The 21,674-nt window shown below is 48.1% G+C and overlaps 1 long non-coding RNA gene across 1 annotated transcript; it reads left to right on the top strand.

Annotated features, from left to right (window-relative positions):
* The first annotated feature begins 13,208 nt into the window (after positions 1–13,208).
* On the top strand, positions 13,209–19,207 carry LOC138832066 (uncharacterized). The gene is made up of 3 exons (XR_011373496.1): positions 13,209–13,292; positions 16,617–16,778; positions 17,019–19,207. It is a non-coding gene; the product is annotated as an uncharacterized lncRNA (long non-coding RNA).
* The last annotated feature ends 2,467 nt before the right edge of the window (positions 19,208–21,674 follow it).

Genomic DNA, 21,674 nt, shown 5'->3' with positions numbered 1-21,674 from the left:
ACCTATACAACATAATAAGGAAAATATTATTAGATGTCTAGTTGTAACTCCAGAAAGTTATGTATATAACTGTAGGTTAAAAAACAACACAATGGCCCAGCACTAGTGGCTCATATCTATAATCCTAGCTAATCAGGAGATTAAGAGTTGAGGATTGTGGTTTCAAGCCAGCCTGGATAGGAAACTGCATGAAATTCATAGCCAATTAAGCATCAAAAAGCCAGAAATAAAGCTCTGGCTCAAGTGGTAGAGCACTAACCTTGAGTAATAAAAGCTCTGGAACAGTACCCAGTCCCTGATCTGAGTTCAAGCTCCAGGAAAGGCACAAACAACAATATATGTCTGAGACAAGCAGAAACGGTCAGATAAGTTGATGTTAGGTGAAATGAACCTCAAGATAAGGATTCAAAGTTTTTTTCTTTCTTGCGAATGTTTCTAACATATTTATAAGATGATTTCTTTGATGCTTTGTATGTCCCTCCCCCTCAGTATAACCCCTGCTTTCACTGTATTTGATGTTGGTATAATTTGTGGAGGAGAAGGGGAAAAAACAAATTGTTTAAATAGGGTACAGGTGTACCCATTGCAACAATGAGATGTATGACATTATGTCGGAAAATGAACTTTACAACTTTGGCTGGGGGAGGGTATGGGTGTGGTGGGGGAAAGGAGGAAGCAGGTTGTTGGGTGGAGCTGGGAAGGGATGGGAAGGGGAAACGAAGGAGGAGGCAACAAATCTTGATAAGAAATTTACTCATTATCTTGCCCATGTAATTGTAACCCCTCTGTGCGGTATTTTCACAATTAAAAAATAACTTCAAAAAATAAAAAAAAAATTATACAATGCTGATTGAGTCAAGTATCTGAATAAGTGCAGGGGCAAGACTTATTCACTGATTAAAACACAGAACGGTAACAGAGAAGAGAGAAGCAGTTGGCAGGGGTGCAGAGATTTGGGAGAGGAAGGAAGTATAGCTCTGAAAAGCACGTCATCCATCCAGGTTGCTCCTCTCTCCCTTGTTTGGATCAACACCAGCTTTCTGCTTCTGATGTCCTTTAGCTTTGAAAAATTGACTTGGTTAGAGGGTGATGAATGCATGCCATCTCATTATTACTTCTTCCTCCTGTGTGTGAATCCACAATGACTATTAAATAAAAAGGACTCATTCTAATAGCACAGTGGTCATGAAGATTTTTAAAAACTATGCATGGCCTACAACCCACAGATCAACTCAGAGGCGTTCTACCAATCGGGACACTCCCACATGCTCACACACACTGTGTCCCATGACAACTTTGCTTTACTGGCAATTCTTCAAAATGAATCCAGAATGTACAAAACAGCAAACAAGGGTGTGTATTTACTTGAGATAATAGACAGTCTGTGGCTTTGAAGAAATTAGCAAATTTACTCCTGTTTGAAGGTTTGTGCACACTCTCCATTGAATAAGTATTTCTAGACTCAAGAAATGCTGCAATGAAGCAAACAAATCAAGTATGCTGCTCACATGGATCTCCTATTCCATGGGAAGGAGACAAATAAACCAGATACAGGGTGAAGTTAGGAGCCATCGGTCAATGTCTTCCAGCTGCGGATCCACCCTGCACTACCTGCCTGGTGTTAGCAGAACTGAACCCACAGGACCACAGTAAGTTTAATAAATAGAGGCTTAGAAACAAGGGGTCTCCTTCCTGGTGTCACAAAGCATTTCATTCTCCATCAACCTGCTGTAGACTAACCGTTATAGAGTGCCATAGGTAAGGGACATGCAGGAAGCTCACTGACCTCAGTGGGACCTTAATGACCTCCTGTCAAGTTTCGGTGGCACCACTACCTGTAGATTCCCTTAAACCCTAGAGGCTTATAAGACCCATCTCTTCTGACCCTAAGAGGATAGAGGGGCATTGTGTTTGTCTAGCCAGACTGCCTCTCCTTACCAGCTCACAACAGTCCTAACTGTGACCATCTATGACCCAAGGCGACACAGGAAACAGTGTATAAGTCCTGTCCGTAATCCAAACCTCACCGCCTCTCAACAGGTATGAACTCAGCCTTAGAAGAGATCCTATGCTGAATTTTTTTCTCCCTTCACTATTTCCCTGCATTGCTGATCTAGTCTTTACACAGTTCTCATATCAATGAATTGCTCATCATTCATTCTATAAACACTCACTGTACAGCCTACTGTGCAGTTCTGTCTCCTGTGTGAACACTGGTTCACAAGTGCCATGGGGAACATAAATGGAATATGTGGATAGTGAGGTACGAAGATTTTTTTTATTTTTTATTTTAAGTGGAAGGGACCAAGTAAGCCCCATTATGGTGAAAATTGAAGATGCACAACATTAACTCATACCTGATCCCAAGGGAAACATGCTGAATCAGCCATGTATTAGCATATTGGATTAAATATATTTTAAAGATCAACATGTCTCTATGAAGAGTTGAGAATTAAACCAAAATTTAAGGCTGCAATAAGGTCTGACACAATAGGAAAACAGAGAATTCTCGCCTTTTACTCATTTCAGTCACCTCAAAACAATGATTTTTTTATGTCAGCAAACGCTAGTGGAGCTAGAGGATTTGTACAACTTATTTCTCCTCCTCCTCACCCTCCTCCTCCTTCTATTCCTCCTCCTCCCCTTTCTCTTCCTTCTTCCATCCTCCTCCTCTCCCTCCTCCTCTTCCTCCTCCTTCTTCTTTCTTCTGCTTCTTCCTGCTTCTCCTCCTTTTCCTCCTTATCCTTTTTCTGCTTCGTCCTCCTTCTTTTCCTTCTCCTTCTCCCTCTCCTCCCTTGTCTTCTCCTTCTCTTTCCCATTCTCCTTCCTCCCTTCCTCCCTCCCTCCTTCCCTCCCTCCCTCCCTTCCTTCTTTCCTTCCTTCCTTCTTTCCTTCCTTCCTTCCTTCCTTCCTTCCTTCCTTCCTTCCTTCCTTCCTTCCTTCCTTCCTTCCTCCTTCTTTCCTTCCTCCTCCTCCCCCCCCTTCTCCTCTTCCTCCATCCCCCAAGAGAAAGAGCTGTTCCATCGAAGCACTGTGACTTTGCCCTGATAGGTTGTCTGACATCTCTGCATCATTGTTAATTCTGAATTCTTAACAAGGGCAAGTTACAGGGCAAAGTTTTTCTTTAGCACAAGTGTCCTCCTCTCGTTTGTTATCTGGCCATCACCACCTCAACAATGAACGCTGCAATGACAATGAGAGGTTCCTAGTAGGTAAATATTCTTTGTAGCCTATGAAGTGTGTTGTGACATGGCAGATGAAAGTATGCTTTTTTCATTGGAAAACAGTCATTGCATTTGTCTAGTGTTTTATTTTCCTTTTGTCTGTGTCCTTTGGTTCCTGCCTTGGAGCAACAGAAACTGAGCAGGATGGGAGATACTGCCCTAATTTGTGGAAGTCCAAGGGGGAAACCAGAATATCAGAAGTTGATGGAAATTCAGGGAAGAGTGGTAATTGTGTCTATGAGCACCAGTCTGTACTAAGTAGGTTCCCATCACCCAATTAGCCCATCAACATCTTATAGAGAGTGGTTGTATACTCTGGGTCCTCTAACCTCTTCCCTCTTCTTCAGAACATGTGCACTGGGGCAGTGGCGTTGGTGGCTCTTACTGCAAATGGAAATGGATTCACTGCAAAGGTCTCTGTTCAAATGGAGTTTCTTGAGGCTGACCCTCACAGCCTCATCTGAAGGCAAATGCCATCAACTCTGGGCAATGTAAGCTGAGCTTCTGGGGGGGGATAGTGTCAAGGTCACGAGCATTTATTTCCAACATCAATAAATTGCTAGATGAAGGACAATTGGGATAACTGGATGGCATACACAGAAGAACTGGATACTTTATGATCTGTAGTAGAGCTCCTGTGAAGTCTACTCTCAAACCTTTCCCTTTGAACGTAGGTTTGGTGGTGTGCACGTTTCTATTGCTCATTCACTGCATGGTGGTTGTGCAGTTGTGAGCAGATTTGTATCTTGATTATTTCTCTGTTTTCAGTGCTTGCTCATGTGCATGTATTTATTTTCTCTTTTAAGCATTTTTGGTGTTCTGATCCACTGAACCTGTGGCCAAGGGCCAGGCCTTTGACTATGGTCATGTCTATTATCATTATTTATTATTATTATTATTATTATATCCATTAGTTTGACAATTAGATAAAGTCAAGTCTTCACATACAAAGCTCCCATTTTCAGGCAAATGGCCCACACCCCTCACCTTCCTCTGGGAGTTCCTCCCTGTCACCTGGGAGCAGGCCACCAGGGACCATCCTGGAGTCCAGGCCTGGAATCACATTGCTAGCTGATGTTCAGCTGCTTGCTGACACTCAGCCTTGCTCTGTCTTCCATCACTCTGCCTTATGCAGGACCCATCTGGGCCTCTTGTCTCTGCCGGCTCACTTGCCTGATGCTTCAAGCAGTCCTTGTGTGAAGGAACTGGTGAGTGCAATGAGATGCTCTTCCAGACCATCCAAGTCACATCTAAGCACCTACTGACCTCTGAAAGAAACAAAGCCGGCTCACATAAGACACCTTGAGATGTTCACTGCTGTGAGACGTTGTCCAGCTTTATTGAAAGCAGAGTGTGCTGATCTGTCCTCCCCCCAAAAGTAGCTGAGAGAATCAACTTAAGATTTATCTTGAGTCACAATTGCAGTTTCAGCAAAAGGTCATCTGGATCTGTTGCTTGATTCTGTGATGATCCAGAACACAATGGTGATAGGAGCTTGGGGTAGAAGAGGCCATAAAGCACAGAGAATAGCAAGGAGGGACCAAGGTCAAGACCAACACCTCAAAGCACTTCCTCCTGCTAGGCTCCAACTGGGCTCTACAGTTATACCATGTACTAATAGCATATTCAAATCCTGAATCCATCAGTAGATTAAAACATTTGGCAGATCAGCCTTTATGATCTTCACATCCCTGGAATGTTGTTCAAAGACCCACACCAAATGGCACTTTACTAATGACCAGAGTTTCTCAGGGAAATCAGGTGGCTAAGCAAGATGAACCCTCGCAGACACGTTGGAGAGCTGGATGCTATCATTTGGACCCTCTTTCTCAGAGAAAGTTTTACTACAGGAAGAAGAGTATGGACAGGTTCTGCTATCCTGGTTCTAGGACATTATCTGTGAGTCTCCCTCCACAGTAAGAATGGCTGGTTAGGCCATTTTACTTGGTAGCTCTGGGTGCCTACATTAAAGTACAGAGAACTCAAGAATAGCTTAATGATGTATCTCAAATGTCGAGGAAAATAGAAAAAACATCTTACCAAAAATTAGCAGATAGAAATTCAAAGACTAGGGGGCTGGGAAGGTGGCTCAGTGGTAGAGTGATTGCCTTGCATGCATGAGGCCCTGGGTTCAATTCCTCAGCACCACATAAGCAAAAAAAGCTAGAAGTGGCGCTGTGGCTCAAATGGTAGAGCATTATCCTTGAGCTGAAGAGCTGAGGGACAGTTCCGAGGCCCAGAATTCAAGCCCCATGACTGACAAAAAAAAAAAAAAGATTAAGGTAGTGATTAATAAAAATGGAGACAAAAACAAGTACAAAGGAATCACTGAAAGAAAAATTTGGTTCTTTAATAAGATTAATCAACCCAACCCCTAGATAATTTGAAGAATAGAAGGCAGAAAGAGCCTCAAACAAAATGAAAGATGTCATGGGAATATTAACAACTAAGAGCAAAGAAATGCAAGATCGTGAGGGAATTGTTTTCGTTAGACCTTGTTTCCCAGTGATGATCTTGGAACACACCCGCTGAAACCCTTGGAAAATACTTTCTTACCTCTTGAAAGAGGGCAGAGAGCACCCTGGAAGGTCGGTGTCTGGACATCTGGGTTGTGCAGAACATGGCACATGGGAAATTCCTCTTGGGTCCAGAGAAGGGACTGCTTGGATGCTTCATAGAAATGAGTCTGAGTCATTGCTTTGGTAAGTGAGGAAACCTCCTGGGGATGAGGGGAAAGTCTCTCTCCTTACCCCTGGGGCTTTCAGGCCTGGCTCCTCAGGCCCCTTTTGCCCTGGGAACCCATTGTCTGAGCCTGGTGAACATGGTGATTCTGGCTTTCCTCCTGTAGCTGCAGGGTGGGAGTTGGCCCATGGAGGCAGTGGTGATCACCATGATAATGGAGCAAGTGAAGTTAGTGAGGGCCCAATGGTGTTGGGACCTCCAGGGTCACTCCCCTTATTCTTTGCCTTCCAGCCAAGCAGAGATCCCAATTGTAGTGAGCCTGGTGCAGTCTGTGCAGCTCGAGGAGTGAGGTCCTACATCCACTTTCTTACTTTGCACTCTGAGCCCCATGCAGGGCCTGAAAATGACCACTTTGGCTGCTGCCCACAACGCACACCCCCCCCCCCCGCGCACATACCCCCTGGCCTGCAGCTACCAGGCTGCAGAGGGAGGTGCACAAAGTGCCTACCAGGTGCTCAGAAGGGAAAGAGCAGCGGCCACAGTGAAAGCAGCCAGGAGCTGCAGGGAGGCCTGGGTCTGAGGCTACTGAGGTGACAGAACCAGAAGGACAAGAGGGAGACTGCCCTGCTCCCCTCTGGCAATGGTGTGCATTGAAGTCTCAGCCATAATGAATGGGAAGGAGATGTGTGCTCAGCGAGGAGGCTGGAGAGGAGGCTACTGTGGCTGGAGGAAGGTGGGAGGAGGGTGGACAAGACAGAGATGGCCCTAGCTGTCCATGCTGTGCCACAGCCTCTCCCTGACCCACCACAGACAGCCACACTCGGGTGAAGTCAGACTTTCTATGCTCCCGGGGTCAGGCCTCAACTTTTAGGTATCTGGGAGGCTGTGGTTGTGACCTCTACCAAGAACAGACTCTGGGAATGTGGCAATAACGCGTCTGGCTGAGCCTCAAGTGATTTTCTGTCTGCTGGTTGGGACATGGTTGAACTTTACCCAGGAGGACTGTCCACTGGGCAGTGGATGACTCCTTACAATGAGAGATGAAAGGGGAGACACAGAAGGAAGGAGGAACAGGGGAGAGACAGAGCCGCCCCACCTCGCAGCTTCTCGTAACTTGGTCGTGGACGTCGCCCGTTTCATTGCTCAGAAGTCAGGTCTCAGTCCAGTCTATCTCAAGGGGAGCGGCCCACAGGCTTGGACAGCGGGAGGCTACAGTTAGTGTGAGGCCTAGTGCAGTGGCCGTCTGGAGGACTGAGAGGAGACGCGGGTCGGTTTTATGAGTCACGGGGGTCACTGGCAGGTCTATGTCAGAAGGACATGGTTTCTGAGTCTCATTTGGAACACATGGCCAAGAGGTGAGGTGGCATTTTCTAGGGCCCATTGTGGGATCCCAGGGCTGGGTTCCTGGGTTCCTCTCCTTGGAATTGTCCATCCAGGTTAGTGCCTCGGTGATGTGTGACACTTCCTGTCATAGGAGATACACAGACAGGAGCCTAATGATCTCCTAGGAAGCAGATCCAAAGGGGATCACTGGGGATCAGGGATGAGGGGGGCTGGGAGCCCCTGAGGTTGGAACACAATGTCATGTCTTGGGTCACTTCTGGTTGGAAGGAGGGCTGCTTATGAAGCCACGTGTATCTCTGCCAGGGTGGACACTGCTATACCCAGGTCTACCCGAGGACAGTAGGGTGAGGTTGGGGGTGTAACTCTAGTTGTGTTCACAGTCAAGAAGAGCTTGAGAACAGAGGAAATTTGGGAAGGTCTTGGTCAGAAGGGCTCAAGTTAAAGGACCTCCAGAGATTACCTCACTTTATTGACAAGAGATCAAAGAGACCTTCGAACCCAGGTATCCAGGCACCCACAGTCCCCAGCCCCAGCTAGCTCCCTTGTGTGGAAGTTGTATGTCAAGCAATATGTTTTCCTGCTGTTTCCCAACTTGTAGAGGTTCAGGCCTCAGTGCAGACAGGAGAGGGTACCTGGCCTGCATCTGGAGATTCTCCAGAGGATCTCACAGGCCACATGCGACAGCAGGGCAGTTAACCCCAGGCCAGCCCACCAGTCTGCATTCCCTGGTCATTGCCAGCTCTCCCTGCCCATGTGTGTCGTCAATTCTTTTCAGGTATTTCAGTCCACTGTGTGGCAGCGAATCTTCTAATAGTTTCTTTAGATTCCACTTGACCTGTCCCTCCTGGGCTGTGCTCCAGGATGAAGATCAGTTGGCTCCAGGCCTGTTCCTCAGGCCAGGGTTCCTCACGGCAGGCACACTGCAGTCGCTGCTGGACCCCATGTTGCCTGCCCAGTTTGTCTGGAACAAAATCTTCATCCCCACTTTCCTGACCACCTATAGAAGATTTGCGAACACCCAGCAGATACTCAACCTGCTGTCCAAAAGGTGAACACCATCTCTGTCTGATATCAGGGGATTCCCAACTGCAGATGGAGCCTGGGAAGTGGGGTGCTCACAGAAGCGCACTCATTGGCTGTTGCCAGCACCTGTGATATAAGCCATGGAAGTAGTAGTGTGGGGCGCCCTGTGAAGTGTCCTGTCCGAGGCCATGGGCTCTTTGTGACTCTGCTTCTCTGGCTCCAGCTTCACTTATCTGAAGTCTCAGACAAAGCAGTCTATTTATGAAGAAGGTATCAGATTCTACTCTGGATCAGAGTCTCTAACCTGGGTGTAGACAGAGGAGGGATGGGGGTAGAGTGAGGGGTCCTGGGCTCTCAGGATGATCAGGGAAGGAGCTGCTTGTCCTCATACATGGTATAGATATGGAGTACCCACAGTATATTTCCAAGCAACGAGCATAGTTCAGTGAGAAGAGCAGGAAAATGCTGTCTGGGCTCCAGTCTATGGAGAGTCGGCCAGTAACGCTAGAAATTATCAACAGGTTCAATAGTTGTGAAGCCCCCACAGACTCCTCTAGACACGAGGACACCCTCCCCCACACACTGTAGCGAGGATGTCATGCCACAAGATCAGCTCAGCAAGTGAGTAGGTTTTGGTCTCCAGGGAGAGCATCTGTCTCCAGAGTGGTGACAATTGGGGGTGAGGATGGGCAAACTCGGGAGCCTACACCTCTTGTGATTCTCCCAGAGCCTTGCGGTGTGGGACTTTGACCGAGGGAGGAGGAAGACACTGGGCTGAGGGTGCTGTTCTGAGCACTGGGGAGGCTGTGGGGCTCAGAACTGAGCCATGAGAATTCATCCTCACCGTAGCCCATTCCAGCCAGGCTTGCCAGGGGGCAAGGTAGGGGTAGGGGCGCCTCTCCTTGTCATAGCCCCTCAGAAGGTGCTAGGAGTGTCGGTGAGAGCTCAGAGCCAGGCTGTGCCACCAGGAGAACAGTGTGGTAGGAAAACAGCCCGCATATGGCTCATGGGGAGAGAGGCAGTAGAGCCACCAATGGGGTGCACTAGAACCCTATGCATGCCAGGCCGGACAACGAGCCTTATTTGAGTCTACCATCAAATGGCCCGGGGAGAGAGAAATGAGGGTGTGGAACTTCCAGAATAGGACAGAGATGCTCACATTTGGGCTTGGATCCCTTTCTGTTTTTCAGTCCTTGCCTGGGTTGGCTGGCCATTGCCGGGACAGCCAAAAGGCATTGGTGCTGGAGTATGTTGCTCTCTGAATGGACAGCGACAATCACAGGGTGATGAGGGATATCAGAGGAATCTCTGGCCTTTGCTTCCCACCCATCTGCCCCTGGTGCCACCATCATGGTTGGACCACTACACAGAGGACTTATTCCAACCCCGCAGTGTCCCTGCCTTAAGCAGCTCCTGGCTCACCTAAAGCTCTATATGTCTGGATCAGACCTGGAATGCCATGTCCACCATCTCCTGGCACAGATGAGTTCCAGGAGCCCAGCAAGGGTGAGGTTGACGGTGCAGAGCCTGGGGCTGAAACAGCATGTCTGGGAGTGGTGCCGGATACTACTGGGAGGCAGCTCCAAAGCTAGCCATGGGCCAGGAGCGAGGAGGAGCCTGAAACGGGCAGTGGGTGGAGGGAAATCGAAGAACAGGATCTGTTGAAGGTCACATGTTGGGAATTCTCAGGGAGGAGGGTCTTCTCTGTCTTTTCAAAGACTCAGAACACAGCAGTGATGCAGAGGATCTTGTCTCCTCGTGTTATCTCTACCACCAGCCCCAGTGCTTGTTCTCAGTCCAAGACCAGAATTTATCTGTATCTAGCTCCATCAGTGATTTGGCACTAGCCTAGTGGGAGGATCATCATCAGGTTCAGAGCAAGAGCCAAAAGCAGACTTGACTCTAGCGTACAGTCCTATGGGAGCACCACTATCAAGTGCAGAGGAAAAGCCAGCTACTACCTTGACTCTGGTGCTCAGTCCCAATGAAGCACCAACTTCCAGTTGCTGACCTGGAGCTATGTCGCACCTTGGCTCTAATGCTTCGGGAGCACCCACATTCAGTGCTGATCTGGATCCATGTCCCACCTTGACTGAGGTGCTCTGTCCAGAGGGAGTACTGACATCCAGTAGTGAACTAGAGCTATCTTCCACCTAGGTGCTTGTGCTGAGTTCTGAGGGAGCACCAACTTCCAGTGCTGACCTGGAGCCATGTCCCACGTTGGTCCTAGTGTTGGAGCAGCACTAATATTCGGGCTGATCGGGAGCCATGTTCCACCTTGGTACAAATGCTCAGCCCTAAAGGAGTACTGGCATCCAGTAGTAAACTTGAGCTATTTTCCATGTAGGCTCTTATACTGAATTCTGAAGGAGCACACACATTCAGTGCTGACCTGGAGCCAGCTTCAACCTTGGCTCAGGTGCTCGGTCCTGAGGGAGTACTGACATCGTGTGTCAATATTGAGCCATCTACCAACTAGACTCTTGTGCTGAATTCTGAGTGAGCACGAACATGCAGGGCTGACCTGACCTTGGCTCTGAGAGAAACAGCATCCAGTGCAGAGCTAGAGCCAGGTCCAATATCGACCTCTTGCCCAGCGCAGAACAAGCACCACCACCACTTGCAGAGCTAGAGATGGTTCCATCCTTCTCGCTGGTCCCCAGTCAAGAGGGAGCATCATCAACCCCGGAGGTATAGTCATCTCCCTCTTTTCATGTGATGCACAGTCCTTTGGGATCACACACAGCATTTGCAGAGTCTGAGCCATCTCTACCTTCATCATGATTCCCAGTCCATTAGGAAATTTGGGCATTGGTCCAGAGGGACAGCCACCTCTACTCTTGGCTCTGGTTCCCAGAGCAGTGGGACAGTGGGAGAACCAGAATTTGGCTCAGGCTGAGCCACCTCCACCCCTGGCCCTCATGCCCAGTCCAGTGGGGGTTGGATGATCGAATCCAGAACTAGCAGTGGCATCTGAGGTCTCAGCCTGGATGCCCAGTATACTGGGAGAGTCATCCAGAGCAAGAGTAAGCACCTTCATGGGAACACTAGCATTAGTTCAACAGCTGGAACCAGTGCCAGCTCTAGCATTGACTCTTGGGAAAAGAGTCTGATCCTGTGCAAGAACATCTACTGCACAAATCATCCTTGGCTGCTGTTCCAGAGCTGGAGCCGACTGTAGATTCTGAGCCCGATCCTGCATCTGTTTCGTCAGGAGAAGCTTCGTGTCCTATTTGCCGCAGACAGTGGGCAGAGAGAGGAGATGCTTGGCTTGCTTTCCCCACCAGGTGGCAGAGCAGCTCACATGGTTGGATGTGGTGAAGGGCTGGGCAGGGCAGGATGGAAGGGGGCTTCCTTCTGAACTTTGCTGCCCTATCCTGCTATTCTTTACCCTAGAGCCCAAGGTTTCTTCCACCCTGAGCTCCATCATGGCTTACCCTGACTAGACCAAGTTTCTTAAGTTCAGTCACTAAAGAGGAAACTAGACCCGCTCCCCTCCCAATAGCTGTGCCAACCAAGCATTGGGACAGAGGTGCAGCCCACAGCTCACCCTCATGTGTCAGGAGACCTGTACTATTCAGCAACCTGTTATGCGCCAGAGCCCAGGGCAGACAACAGACTGGGGCCTTGTGGTAGGCACTGTGCATGTGGGCCAGGACATAGATATGAGGTGGCTGGGTGAGGGTCAGAGTTGATGCAGGGGCCAGGCAGGCAGAGTTACTTCCTGGCGCAGTCTCTGGAACCAGGTAGGGTCACTCAGGTCCTGACGGTCCTCCGTGGTCAGCACACCAGACCCAGAAACTCCCACAGGCTCAAGTCACCTCTTCCACTTTCTGAGCCCATCCCCTACTTCAGTAATGCAAGCCTGGGCCTGGGCGCTGAGGTTTGTGTCAGGGCCTGGTGGGTGAGACTCTCTTCTCCGGGAGCTGTTCAGGAAAGCAGTGCCAACCACTGCCTAGGCTCCATCTGGTCCCGGAGTCACAGAAGGGCAAGAAGCATTTGATCCCTCATCTGGGCTATTATTGTACAGTTCAACTACGTGTCCTTCTGCGTCATCACTACTTGCCTAGGAGAACACAACATGAAGGCCCCTAGATAGAACCTTGTAGAACATTGGATCAGGGTAGGGTGACAGGCTTCAAACTCTCCCTCGGCTCCCTCTACTCTGAGCGTAGCCTGCGGTCAGGGTCCTCTGTGAACCTCATCAATGTCAATCCAACCCAGGGCAATGCTTCTTGGTGCTCACTGGTGCTCACCGCTTCCTCCCACCAGACCTTGGGGAGCGCTGACATCCTGCCCTCGGTCCCTGCTCCCTGCATCCCTGTCTTCAGGAGGGTGCCGCCCATTGACACAGGTGCGATGTGTTATCAGGTGGGGCTCACTCAGTCTTCCTCCTGAGGAGCCTCTCCTTGCCATCCTCCACGCCATCGTCTCTCTTTTGCAGAGTGCAACCTCAACTGCCTGAAAAGGACATGGAAAGGGCATCTCAGGTGCGTCTCTCTTCCCACAGGAGCTGTTGGCACCAGAGGGCTGCCTGCCCCCTCACCAAGCCCTCAGCAGGGGGCTCCACACTCCCAGGCAGGGAGCTGGGCTGTGAAACTCACTGCCTGGGCCCTGGTCAGTCCTTTGCTGCTGAATCTGGACAGAGACACACAGGAGCTTTCCAGGTTTCTTGGGGTAGGCACAGATCTCAGGTCCAGCTGAAATCAAAGCAGAGCTGCACAGTAGAAATGGGGTGGTGCCCCCTTTGGTCAGGAAGAGGGTGAAGAGCCTCTCCAGGCCCATGGCTCCTTAGGGCTCAGGGCAATTGAGTCTAACCCTCTGGTGTAGGCAGTTTAGAATCTTGGTTCTAAAACAAAATGGAGTCCCACTCCTCCCCTCCCCCTTTCCAACTGTCACCAGCTCTCTCTGCCCCTCCTGCAGTGACAGTTTCCAGAGATTCCAAAAGCTGTCAGACATGGTTTCTTCTGAAAACAACTATTCCAGGAGCAGAGAGTTGCTACTAAAGATTTAGGGGAGGTGAGGGCAGAGGGCAGAAGTGTAGGGTGGCAAATCAGCTCCATCCTGAAGGTGTTTGTGAGAAATTTCATAACTTTGGCTTCTGGATGGAGGGAAGGGAAGAGGCTGTTTGGCCCTTGGGAGGGTGGAGGCACTGTGAGAAAAAAGAGGTCTTTGGCAATGAGATATAGTGGGGCAAGCACATTGTGGTCCCCACAAGAGATGAACCCCAGAACTGGAGACTTCTGCAACGTGCAGGGATTTAGCCAAAGCCAGGTAGTCAAATGTGGGTAGGCTAAAGGGGATGTGGCTGCCTTTGCTCAAACTGTGTTCACCAGTCTTCAGGAAGCCCAGAACTCAAGGCCCCAGGCTGTACTGCCTAGGGGAGAGGCCTGCTCTGGAATGGGCTATCTCAGCACTGCCCCAGAGGCCAAAGGAGCCTAGGACCCACTGGGTTTGGATATAAACTTACAGATGGCAGGATGTTGATCTGCAGGTGATGTGTGGCTCTGTACTTTTCCTTAGAGCAGATGCTACTGATGGTCAGAGAAAAACTGAGCACTAGGGACCACAGCTGGAGCTGTGGACAGCACAGATTCCTTAAAAGTATGCCGGACCGGGTGGTAACAACTCACACTTAAAATCCTAGTCATTGATAAGGCTTAGATCTAAGGATCAATGTTGGAACCCAGCCTAGGCAGACAAACTTTTGAAAGTCTTATCTTTGATTATGAAAACTGGAACTGGAGCTGTGGCCCAGGTGGTCAAGCACAGGCTTTGAGTTAAAATGCTAACGGACCATATTCGGGCCCTGAGTTCTGTCTCTAGAACTGACACACAAAAAAAGGACTGCTAAACACAGTGAGGATCTGTCTTTCCTGACTTTTCCAGCAGCTTCTATGTATAGAGGAGCAGCATGCACAGCCCGGTTCATACGGCATACTGGGCTGCAGGAGTGCACCTGGTAAAGTAGCCAACCAGGTGCACAGAGACAGAGCTTCCTGTCAGGGCCCGTCACAGGGGTTTGAGAGAGAGGAAAGGATTTTCTAATGGTCTTGAACGTTGCTCAGATGAGAAAAGTCAGGACTTTGGGGTCAGAAAGGACTCCCCATGATCCTCTTACTTTGTGGCTCACCTCCTCATGGAAACGCTAGCTTAATGGACTCTAGTCAGAGGCTTAAAGTCTTCTACCCTCGATCACCTTTAGGGCTTTGGACATCAGTGTTCTCATCTCACTTATGGAAAGATGTATAGTTCAGACCTCAGACTGCCCAGGGGCCTTTTAAGGTACAGAGATAAAAGGAATATGCCAGGTATCTGAGGAGGTCCTGGCCCCAGATGCCAGTCAGGACAACACAGATGGTAATGAGGAGACACTGAGTCCTCCCATCCCTGACAAAGAAGCAGGCAGAGGGAGGCCAGGTCACCCATGTGGGATCCCACAACCTTGAATGCTGGAGCAGAACCTTAGCTAGAATTGATGTGTCAGGTGGTAGGAGGTTTGGCATAGCCAGTTAGTGATCTCACTCACAAGGTCAAGTAGAAAGGCCGAGAGGACAGAGACCTCACTAGGAACATCCTCAAACTTGACTGGAGAGTTCCAAGTTTGCCACTAAAGGGAAGGAGCTCAAAAATCACCGGCGGCTGAAAAAGATGAGTGACTAGACACTATGAGGAAAATGAACTATACAACTTGTGGTTGTATATAATGGTGAGTGAATGTGACCTAGGCCAGGTTGCCTGAGAGAGAAGAGGGTGGGGCCTTTCCTAGCCATTTCACCTTTTACTTCACTTCCTGAAATGCCCACGTAGAGTGCGATTCTGACTCTGGCAGATCCTGGCCCTGATAAGCTGGAAGGGAGGAAGGAGGAACTGTGCCCACCAGACCCAGGGCTTGGCAGAGTCTACAGGGAGGGGGGTGGGCAGAGACTATATAACTTTGGGTTTTGCATTTGCCAGCCTAGAATTTGACCTGTGTCAGTTTGGAGTCCCAAATGCCAAGAAGAGGCTCTAGATAGAAGTGGTCCATGTTTCTGCAGGGGACTCTGGCATGGAAGCCCCAGTGGGGCTGAGGGCTGGCTAAGAAGGGCTGCCTAAGGTCTCAGGAGGGGCCCCAGGCCTTGCACATCACCTACTCAGTCCTACAGGTTATGACCAAGGCATTGTTTCCTGCCTGGAAGCATTCCTGATACACCTAATGTTGATTGACACCAGCCTATCAGGACCCCCTGGATGTGAGCAGCAAGAGCCCAGGTGCATGTCTGAGGCTGGAGGGGAAAGACCCCTGTGGGCCCTGTGCTCTAACACTCCTAAGAAATCTCAAGACCATCGTCTGAGCTATTCACTGCACCCATCTTACCAGGTGACACCCAGGGATGCCTGGCCACTGAGTTGTAGACAGATTGCCCAGCCTGGACTGCAAATCCCTCAAGGGTGGAGAGAGGAGGAAATTTTAAGCCAGGCTTTCATGACACAAGCAACACAGTGTCCAAGCATTGGCTTTTCCCTGAAGCCTCAATGTTGTATCATCAGAAGTGCTAAACAAGGCATCCTTGAACCTCAGCCTGGGTGCTCATCTAAAAGATGGTCCCAGTCCTGTGTATGCATATATGGTCTTCTGGGGTATTGTACACTCTGGCCTGGAGATCAGAAGGGAGGAGGGGCCACTTTCTGTCTATATTGTTGTATTCCTTCTAGGAAAGAGCACAGTAGATGGAGTTGATAAAGGTGAGTGGCAGCTGCCTGGACAGGGTGGGCTGGGACCCACATGGTTGTCCATTCAGTCCTTCCATTCTCCCCTTTATTTACTCAGACTGAGAGAGAAGGTCTTTCTAGAAGGCAGGTTGGGGTGTGAAGTGGGATCAGGAGAGCTTCCTGTGAACCACTGGGTGCACACAGCTGTGAGAGCACAGAGCAGCCTGGCTGGACTGAGTGGAGGGTTCCAGAGCAAAGCCTGCGAAGCTGGTCACCCCCCGGCCTTCACAGCCCAGCCCTGTCACTACCTTGTGCTCTCCCTGGCCAGGAATATGATAGCATTGAGTGGTTGAAGCAGCTACAGGTGAGCTGAAGTTAAGACAATATAATAGTAGAAGAGAATTGTATTGCCTGGTTCAGGAGCCTGGAGACACTCAGTGTAGATGCCAGGTGGGTCGGGAGGGGGGCACTTGGACTGTGAGAGTGGGCTCTCCCTATGATGGAGGCCTGAGGCCTGAGGACTGTACCTGGGTCAGTGTGAGACTATACAGGGCCTGCTGAGGGGTGGGCATCTGGCTCTGAATTCCAGGGAGACTCTAGAAGGGACTCACACATGACATGGGGTCACCTCACATCCAACCTTTGTCTTAGCTGCAATATGTCATGTGCACTGGAGCCCTGGACCCAGACTGACAATAAAAGCCTCCTACCAAGAAGCCATTAGCGATTGTGAACATGTGGACGAACCTGAGTCCCGGTGGGCAGAAGGCAGAGAGATTCTGGGCCAGGGCCCAGGAGTCAGAGAGGCTGATGGTAAGATCCCCTTGCTGAACAGCCCAGTTCCTGGGCTGAGAGACCTCAGTTCTCTGGGGTTCAGTTTCCTTCTTTCTCATGTCTCTGTGGTCCCTCACTCAGATGGGGGAGGGGAATAGGGATATGGTGATTGACTGAGATCCTAGAACAGAGCAGGGGGCTCAGAGGTGAGAACCAGGAACTGGGGTGTGTCCTTGGGAGTCCCTCCATTAATCTATTCTTCCTCCGTGAAACTTCCAGGCCGTGAACACTGACCATAGTACCAGTAGCAGCTCCCAGTACAAGTCATTGGAGCAGGTCACCCATGGCCCTGACATTAGTAGCAAGGACACCACTGAAGTGCCTTCCTACTGCAGTGAGCAGCCCACTGTCCTGTCCAGCTCTGACAAGGAGCTCAACTGGATCCTCAAGGGAGGATCTTCCAAAGTCCAGGAAAAGGTAACATCTTATGGTCATATTCCATTCCTGCCCTTCTCCACTCAAGGTCTAAACAGGGGACCTGGAAAGTCCAACTTCTGCACACAGTTTCCCAGAAGCCCCAGATCTGGTTCACAAGTTAAGCCCACTTCAGTATCCTGGCTTCTCCTCATGCTACCATCCCCCACCGGTTAGGGGAGCAGCCTCCTAACCCTGTCTACCAGCCAAAGCTTACCCTCAGCCTCCATCTCACCTGAGCCCCCACAGGCAACCGCCAGAGCTGTGCATCAGGGGTGAGCAGTGACGGCTCCTTCATTCCTCTAAAAACAAGCAGGTTGTTCATCAGGGTAAGCCAGCTGGAGGACACAGAAGACACAGGAAATGTCTACGAAAACACTGTTATAGTAAGTGAGGGAGCACGGCATTCCCTTGGTGTTCTTAGCCAGACAGAACACAGACCTGTGGAATTTCCCATGTGCGTTCCCTTCCATTCTGAAATTGACCTTCTAGTGGATGGTTAAAAAGCAGAGCATGGCGGAGACAGTGAACAGTGAGCCTGAACCTGAAGGGAATCAGGGCCTGAGGACCTCCTCCAGACCAGGTCAGAGTTCAGAATGATACTGGACATTGGATACACTGACCTGACCTCCAGGGACTACCTCAATGCCTGAAGTCACCCCTATGCTTTTGTGTAGAGGACTGGCTGACATTCTATAGTGCAATGGGCATGAGTCCATGACTTACCCTGGCTGTGTCTTCTCTACTTTGACCTGACTTGTTTGACTCTGGGGCAGGTCACTGCCCCTTTGGCCTGTGGATTCCACAGAACACCCCTCTCACCAAGCCACTTTGACCTCCAAGAGACACTCTTCCACCTGGTGTGAAATACAAAACCTTCCAGGGTAATGGTCAATTTTATGCAGAAGTGGAATGCCACCTTCCCTTCTCCACAATTAGGAGAAGAGCATTGCCCATCCTGCACAGAACAAGTATTCATTTTAGTTTCAGTAGAATGAATGGGGCCCTGATATGGCCCCTAAAATCTTGGGACCAGAGATCATAAGTAACAAACTCTGACATTCTGTATCTTCACAAATAACATTTGCTTCAGAAAGTCAGAATGGAGGCAACAGTGCTCAGTCTTTCAAGGGAAACAGCCATTACACTGATGGGCATGCAATATAGTTATGAGGATCCACACCTCTGGAAAGAGACCAGACTTAGTCACCAGGAAAATGATGTATGGGGGGGAGACACTGCTAAGATTTGAGAGTTAAGAAACTGTTGATCAGTGCTGACAAGTGGGAAAATTCAGTGAGTATAATCATTGAGGAATACAGGTATCACAAAAATGGTTTGCAGGTATCACTGTGGACATAGGAGACTGGAGCCTTCAAGGCAGCATACCAATTCCTGTGGAGGAAAAATCTGGTCTTCAGATTGACCACATTGTAATATTCAATGTTTTGTTCCCCAAAAAATTACAAGGCATAGGAAGGAAAGAATGGATCCTTCACAGAGATCAATGTCTTGATGAAAGCTATCTACAAGGAAGCCTAGACACTGGGCTTAGTAGTCAAAGACAGCAATTCATCTGTTTCAAATATGCTGAATGACTTGAGGGAAAACTATGGGCCAACAAATTAGTCCAGGAAATCAAGAAGAGGACATTTCAACCAGCGAAGAGTTCAGTAAGGAAATAAACAAGAGGACCTGGATATATAGAGAGGAAGTAAAATAAACCATTTACTAGGGGCCTTCAACAACAGATTTGAGGAAGCAGAACCATCCACAAGGTGAACATAAGGGAACTGAAATTCTGACTGAGGAGCAGAAAAGCAAGAATGAAGGCAAACAAAGAACCAGACGTTCTGCAAAGAACCAGAGTTTCTTTTGAACTAACAGCAAATGTACACTCATATCCCATGGACATTTCAGAAGAAAAGGACAGAACGATGGAGAATTTTTAGTAACGCTAGTCAAGGACAATTCCCCAAATGACTGAAAGACAGAGACACGTCTAAACTGTTCAATAAACTTTGAACAATGAAACCTAAAGGAGATCCACACTAAAACTCATTGTAGTCAGCTTTCTAGAAACTGATAGAAAATCTCACAGTAACCAAGTTCCTTCATGGGATGAATAGCTGGTGTCTCTTCAGAAAATATGGAATCAAGGTGACAGTGGGAAAACAGTAAAAATTAGCTGGTAGAAAAAACTAAATCCTTTTCTGAATGGAGATGGGAGAGGCCAGTAACGCTGCACTCTTTGCTCACAATTCTTTTTGCTTCTGTGAGTACTGCAGTTTGAAATCAGGCCCTTTTGCCTTCTAGGTGTTGCCAACCACATAAGACCAGCTTTTATAAGATTTGGTTATTGTTCTGTCAAGGTCTTGTGTTTTGTTCTGGGGATGGCCTTGAATCTTGAACATTCAACATGTTCTTCTTGTCCATCTAGAATAACAGATAAGCACCACTACACCTAGCTTATTTGATGGGAAGGGTTGTAGTCAAATTTTCCCCAGGCTATCCTTGAACATTTATACTCTTGACCTCTGCTTCTTCATCAACTGGACTTCTAGATATAAGCCACAGTTTTCAGATTCTTTGGTTGCATAATGGTTTAAAGCAGAAGCCCTACAACTAAAAATCTATGTGACAGGGATATTCTATAACGATATCTATCATGTGTGACAATGGCAATATAAAGAGATTACATGGAGTTGTGTGACAGCAGACAAGTTTCAGACCTCTGACACCAAATTGGTTATGTTCCAACTAGGTCATTACAAATTTAAGATATTCACTGTCATCCCAACATGACCATGAAAACACATTTTAAAACTTTTTAGGGAGCTGGGTGCCTGTGGCTCACGCCTCTAATCCTAGCTACTCAGGAGGCTGAGATCTGAGGATCTCGGTCAAAGCCAGTGTGGGCAGAAAAGTCCGGCAACACTCTTATCTCCAGTAAACCACTAGAAAACGGGAAGTGGGGCTGTTGGTGAAGCAGTAGAGCACGTGCCTGGAGCTGAAGAGCTGAGGAACAGCACCCAGGCCCAGAGTTCAAGCCCCACAACCAACAAAAAACAAAAAAACAAAAACCCAAAAATCTTTTTAGGAAATAAACAAAATAGATATTGTAAATGTTGCTCTACAAAAACCTCCTAAGTCTTTAACCTATTTATTAATTGGGTTATAGTTTCTTGAGAGTTTACTGGGGACAGGTAACTTTTTGAACTCTCAAGTATATTTTACATATGAGGTGAGGCCCGTGTCTGATACATCGCTGTTAACAATCTTTTCTCATTCAGTGGGCCTTCTATTTATCTTACTAGCTCTGTCCTTTGCCATGCACAAACTCTTTAGTTAGATGCAATCCAGTTTATTAAGGCATTCTTTGCCTTATTCTGATTTTGGAACTCTACTTAGGAAGTTTTGACCTGTGCCAAGGAGCCCTCATGTTTCCCCTATCCTTTCCTGTAATATTTTCATTTTATCTGGTCTTATATTGAGGTCTTTGATCCATTTAGAATTGATTCTGGTGCAGGGTAATATATAAAGATGTAGCCTCAGTTTTCTGCACATGTATAGCCAATTCTGCCAGCACTATTTGTTGAAGAGGCTGTTTTTCTTCCATCCTGTGTTTTTGACTCCCTTATCAAATACTGGGTGGCTATAGATCTGTAAGTTAAATCCTGGATCTTCTATTTCATTCCATTGGTACTCAGGCCTATTTTTGTGCTAGTATCAAGCTGTTTTTATAATAGACTTTGAAATTTGGTATTGATATTGCTCCAACATTGATTTTCCTGTTAAGGATTGTTTCTGCCAAGAAATGGAAACAAGAGGGTCTTTTTTGTTATTTTGCTTATTTTTTCTCTATCTTCTGTTGCTGTTTTTGATTTCTTTATCTTTTGTCTTATATGTGAGTTGATCTGGTTTGGGGAAGGTAAGGGAAAGCATACAAATAGTGGGACACAGCATGAACAAATACAACAGTAATGCTCACAAGACAATACGTTGAAAATAAACCACATAACTTATGGGGGAGGGGATGAGGAACAAAAAACTGGGAAAAAAAATGAGAGAAGAGGTGACACTGTTCAGAAGAAATGAACTCATGTCCCGAGTTCACTATGTAACGGTAACCCCTCTGTACATCACCTCTACAATTATAAAAAGAAGACCCAACTAAGAAAGATGGAATAGTAACTGTGAGCTGGAGTTCTTGCCTTTTATGCCTGCAGCCATGTGGCCACTTTTCAGCACCTCTAAGAATAAAAAAAAAAATAGAACCAATTTCACAGAAAGTAGAATGATCTCTGGATGTTCTCTGTTAGAAATCAATGAATGTGGCAGCCTTCCTCACCTTGGAAAAGGGTCTGGAAGAGTGGGCAGAGTCACCCTGGGGCACATATTGGCATCACTTGTGTACAGCTGCAGTCTTCACCCAAACACTCCCCATCAATCTGGACAAAG

Source organism: Dipodomys merriami, unplaced genomic scaffold (genome assembly GCF_024711535.1).
Source record: "Dipodomys merriami isolate MVZ:Mamm:240054 unplaced genomic scaffold, mDipMer1.0.p SCAF_2, whole genome shotgun sequence".
NCBI lineage: Eukaryota > Metazoa > Chordata > Mammalia > Rodentia > Heteromyidae > Dipodomys > Dipodomys merriami.
The sequence above is the reverse complement of the archived record's forward strand: the minus strand, read 5'-3'. Positions and strand labels throughout refer to the sequence as shown.